The sequence below is a fragment of the Nannobrachium achirus genome (genome assembly GCF_963921795.1).
Source record: "Nannobrachium achirus genome assembly, chromosome: 12".
Classification (NCBI taxonomy): Eukaryota; Metazoa; Chordata; class Actinopteri; order Myctophiformes; family Myctophidae; genus Nannobrachium; species Nannobrachium achirus.
The window spans coordinates 3220541-3226881 of NC_137832.1; positions in this window are offsets into that span (position 1 = coordinate 3220541).

Here is a 6341-nt window from a genome sequence, read left to right on the forward strand (position 1 = left end):
GTGACAGGAAATGGGGAGTGACATGCAGCGCAGTCAGGATCGGCACCTACGCTGTGAGCGTAGGTGCCCGAACTGCTGCCGAAAGAATTTCACATTCTTAGCTGGTATCAATATTAAACCCCAAACTGGTAATTTGTTATCTTGCTTATGATTTGCTTTCAACTCAACATTCACTTTTATTTATCTTCTTCTTTGAGCCTGTCTTAGGTGAGACAAATATGGTGTCGTACAGGGGTCTTCAACAGGGGGCCCGGGACCCCTAGGGGGTCCTCAGAGTTACTACAGGGGGTCCTTCAAATCTTTGCTTGATAGAAACTTTTTTTTCCCCTTTTTATATATTTTTCTTCTTTAATAATTTTTATCCCACAGTTTTTGCAACCCATTTTCTCACCCAGTGCCAACTACCTAACCTGTAGTCCTGGTTTCCGCTCTCCCCCTGCCGCACCAGGGGATTGGGGAGCACCTGGCTGGCTAGGGGGAGGTAGTATAGAAACCACTACTGCATGTTTTTGTGAGGGCATCTACCCTAGGATACACAGGGAGAACATGCAAACTCCACAAAGAAAGGCCCTATCACCAACCCCACCGGGTGTGGGCGCTGCTGACGCGGAGGGAGGAACACGCCCCCAGCGGCCACAGCGTCCCCCGGCGGAAATCGAACCCAGGACCTTCTAGCTGTGAGGCGAAGCGCTAACCACTGCGCCACCGTGCCCCTTTCCTTTTTTATATTAACCACTTTTTATATTAACCGCTTGAACCCTAATGTCCATATTCTGATAACTTTAGACAAAAATAGCAGATCTACAAGCTCACAACGCCTCGCAGCTATTTTCGGCAAAGAGGTTTGGTGTAGAGGGGGAAAAGAGCAGACTAAGTACAGGGTGAAAGGTCAAGTTTACTAAGTATTGACGGTTCAAGTGGTTAAATATCTGATAACACACAATTGACATGAATCCAAAATACACTGATGATTGTGCTGCCAAACGATTATATGGAATCTATGAACAGGTTGTGGGGGTCCCTGCTTCATCTCTCTCTCAGCTAAGGGGTCCTTGGCCTGAAGACGTTGAAGACCCCTGGTAGAGTACCTCCAGCAGACTGAGGCAAGGCCCTGTCCATCTGTCCTGGTGCTAGGAGAACCACAGAGATGTTCCTCTCAGGCATTCATGGATCCAGGCATTTCAAGAAAGACACATCCACTCTATGACAGGCATCAAACAGGTGAGGTCGTTGTCTTTGATGCTTTCATTGATAAGAGCAGGCCTTCGTTTTCGAGTATTTGCCGGTTTCACTGATGGGTCCGTGATGGGCTGGGCCCAAGCAGGCCCCCCGTGCCACCGGGCCTGGATAAGAGAGATCACTAACGAACACTTGACACTGTTATGGCCCAATCAATTACCTCAGTGAACAACGTCTTTGGAGTTCAAAGGGAGCAATTAGAGCTCTGGCAAACTCCTGAAAAAAACAGAGATCGGTGAACACATGATATTGGCCGGAGAGATTCTCCAACAAGTGTATCCCCGCCCTTCTGTGTCAATAAATGGCTAGGCTCTACCAGGCTCTCCCTGAAAGCACACTGCTTGCTGCAGTTGATAATATATGTTTTAAGGCATTTTACATAGGAGTTTAAGTATCTCGGGGTCTTGTTCACGAATGAGGGAAAGGGGAAGGCGGAGAAGGAGATCAGCCGGAGAATCGGAGCAGCAGGAGTGGTTTTGCAGTCTCTAAATCACACTGTGTTGAAGAAAAAAGAGTTGAGCCGGAAGGCAAAGGTCTCTGTCTACCAAGCAATCTTCATTCCTACTCTCACCTATGGTCATGAAGCGTGGGTCATGACCCAAAGTATAAGGTCGCGGGTACAAGCGGCCAAAGTGAGTTTTCTCAGACGGTTGGCTGGTATGTCCCTTAGAGATAGGATGAGAAGTTAAGTCACCTGAGAGAGACTTGGAGTAGAACCGCTGCTCCTACACTTGGAAAGGAGTCAGCTTAGGTGGTTGGGGCATCTAGAACGGATGCCCCCTGAGTGCCTTCCTAGGAAGGTCCTCGATGCACGTCCCACTGGGAGGAGACCTCGTGGGTGGCAGACCAAAGACCAGAGGGAGTGGAGGAAGTTGCTCGGGATAAGGAAATCTGGCAATCTCAGTTGGAACTGTTACCAGGGACGGACTGGGACTAAAATTCAGCCCTGGCATCTTGGCCAGACCAGCCCCCACAACCAGCGTGTGCGCAGATACTCTACCGACTCGTCGGGTCGAGGGCGGCACATATAAATACACAAGCTTTTAATACCACAACATAAATGATTGTGAAAAAAAACTATAAACTATACAACTACACAATCCATGAATTGTATGAGTCAGCGTACAGTTCTCACCACCACCAACAAGCAGTATGAACATGATTAGTGACAAAATGTGTCAGAACTTTGGCTAGTTAACTAATGAATGGAAAAGAAGCATATTGATCTGAGAATTGGACAAACAAGTTGTATTTGATTGCTCAATATGCAGTAGACTATAGGCTACTGTATGTTACTGTCTTTTTTTTTTTTTTTCTTTCTTTTTTTTTTGGCCACCAGCCCCCCAGCCCCCTCGCCTACCAGCCCACCGGGCAAATGCCCTGTATGCCAGAAGGCCAGCCCGCCCCTGACTGTTACCCCCGTGACCCGATTCCGGATAAGCAGTTGAAGATGGATGGATGGATGGATGACTTAAAGGGATATTCCACTTTCAAAATAACCTTTGGTAATTTTATCGTCTAATCAGGCTTTTGTGAACATCCTGGACAGTTTTTAATGTGCTTGATTCAATATTTAGAAATGTTATATTCATTTTATGAGTCAGCCCCATCCAGGACCCCTCCCCATACACACCCATTGTAACTTCAAACTCCATTTTAACCATGATAAAGTTATTTAAAACACCCATTTTTTTCTGGTGACTCATACTACCCTCCTAATACGTGAGCAGGCTGTGTTTTTTCGATAACTTTTTTCATTTATTTTTAATATGTATATATGTATATATATATATATATATATATATATATATATATATATATATATATTACATTTGTTACATTTGTTTTATTACATTTGTTCCAGTATGCAACAGCCAGGATGAGGATCAGCATCTCTGAGGCCATGGTTCTCAGCAGGAAACCCATGGATTGTGCTGTCCAATGTTTGGTAGTTGTGTGTTTAAAATATTTTTGTCATTTAATTTCCCTGGTAGTTTGTTTTTATATATTTTAACACATTTAAACCTGTCAAGCCCAAATTTGGTAGTTTTTGACCCAGGAGTTTTTATCTTGGATTATTATTTATCTTTTTTAAATGGACATTAAATGAAGGAGAATGTGACGCTATGTGTCCAGCAGTCCAGTAGGTGGCAGTATTAGTCTACCTTTTATGCCAGAGGGTAGTTTAAGTCTAGGCTTTATTTAGGCTTTATTTATATAGCAAATTAAAACTACACAAAGAAGTGCTGTAAGGAAATAAAGAAACAAGACTGACAAAGACTAAGAAAACTATTAGACATTACCTTTAGACATGAAAACAAAAAGAGGCTTTACTAATAATTCATTAGAAAGAGAAATAAAAAGGAACAAAGTGATAGTGAAATTAAAGCTTGGGGACTTTCCAGTGAGAAGCTTCAACCACACACAAGCACACGCGCACACACACACACACACACACACACACACACACACACACACACACACACACACACACACACACACACACACACACACACACACACACACACACACACACACACACACACACACACACCTCATGTGACACTTAGATCACATGACCAGAGTGTTTTAAAGACATGATGGTTTCAGCAGTCAGATGTAATGAGGCTTGGATTGATGTTTAATGAACATGAACATGAACAGCATTTTACCAGCTTGAGCTTGTAGCTTGAGCTTGTAGATCTATAGTTATATCTGCTATTTTCGGTTTTGTGTAGAGAAAGAAAAGAGTGAACCAAGGTCAGAGCCAAGGGTCAAGTTTACTAAGTATTGATGGTTTAAATGGTAATGTCTGATCATGAATCCATCATCATAATTAAAACCATTCTTTAACAAAACACTGGCAGTTCTGTCTAACAAGTCTATAAATCTTTCTGTGAAATCTTCATAATAATTATGTACAATATGTAGTGGGGGTCACTGCTTCACCTCATCTATACAATATGTAGTGGGGGTCCCTGCTTCATCTCTCATCTATACAATATGGAGTGGGGGTCCCTGCTTCATCTCTCATCTATACAATATGTAGTGGGGGTCCCTGCTTCATCTCTCATATACAATATGTAGTGGGGGTCCCTGCTTCATCTCTCATCTATACAATATGTAGTGGGGTCCCTGCTTCATCTCTGTCAGCTAAGGGGTCCCTGCTTAATTCTCTCTCTCTCTCTCAGCTAAGGGGTTCCTGCTTCATCTCTCATCTATACAATATGTAGTGGGGGTCCCTGCTTCATCTCTCATTTATACAATATGTTGTAGGGGTCCCTGCTTCCTCTCTCTCAGCTAAAGGTCCTTGGTCTAAACAACACTGAAAACCCCTGATAACATTTTCATCAGTAAAGCTGTCTAATTGTCATGATAAACATGTTTACATTGTCTTATTGACATGATACACATGTTTACGTTGTCTTATTGTCATGATAAACATGTTTACATTGTCTTATTGTCATGATAAACATGTTTACATTGTCTTATTGTCATGATAAACATGTTTACATTATGTCAGCAACAAGAGTCAAATAAAACAAACAATAAATAAATGTACAGTCTGTCTGTCTGTCTGTCTGTCTGTCTGTCTGTCTGTCTGTCTGTCTGTCTGTCTGTCTGTCTGTCTGTCTGTCTGTCAGGTTGATCAACATGTCTCCCTGGTAACTGGTGATGTTTAATACAAGAATAATTCTGATTGGCTGCTGAATCTGGGGTTTTGTGGATGTAGTTTGAAGGTTTGGTTTTGTGTTTAAAGTTTTGATAAATGTTCTGAAAGAGATTTAGAAAATGATTTCAATAAATACATCTAAATAATAACAAAACAATGCATGAGTTAAAATAATGTCTCTCTCTTTCTCTCTGAAGAACCATTCTGATTGGCTGCTGAGTGAATCAGGAAGTGAAATTCAGGTTTGAGTTTCCTGTCAGAAGCTTCACACACACACACACACACACACACACACACACACACACACACACACACACACACACACACACACACACACACACACACACACACGCGCACACACACACACACACACACACACACACACACACACACGCGCACACACACACACACACACACACACACACACACACACACACACACAGTGTCTTGTGGCATTTAACCCCATCAGAGCAGGGTTGTAGGCTTAGACCTTCTGGTCATTTCACTGAAGGATTCTCACCAGGGCCTGGATGGCTTTGAACTGGCATTATTTGACCAAATTAAATCAATCAATAAATCCCATCAGACTTTATAGACTAGCTTTACTACCTGATTAGTCTGTTAGGATATTCTCTTTGGATGTTAGCTTAGTCTTTCTCTCTCATACCTTCTATGTTGTCATTTAGTGGCGTGTGAAACGCTTTTTAATAAGTGCTATGACAAATTAATGTTCAGTTTAATTAATTAGGCACAATTCACAAATATTCATCCAATCTTTTGAAAAACACTGAACACACTTTTCACTGTGATACAACAATTCTGTTACACAATGATACAAGTTAAACAGATATCATTCACTTATCATTCAATTATCATCCAGTTATCATTCACTTATCATAGAGTTATCATTCACTTATCATTCAGTTATCATTCGGTTTTCAGTCAACAACTGTAAATGTTTCAACATTGTTTCTAACAATGTGATCAAACCAGTTGGACAGTAGACTCAGATCATGTGATTCAGTGTTTAATGTTCACATGGTTCAGTCGCACAAATGTTTTCACAAATGCTTTTCACAATTTTACGCAAATGCTGAATATATGTCTAGGGTTTTTATATATATATATATATATATATATATATATATATATATATATATATATATATATATATCATCTCATAAACGGTAGTGAAACCTCAAGACTGGAACAGTTCTGTTATGCCACAACAATACACACACACACACACACACACACACACACACACACACACACACACACACACACACACACACACACACACACACACACACACACACACACACACACACACCTCATGTGACACTTAGATCACATGACCAGAGTGTTTTAAAGACATGATGGTTTCAGCAGTCAGATGTAATGAGGCTTGGATTGATGTTTAATGAAC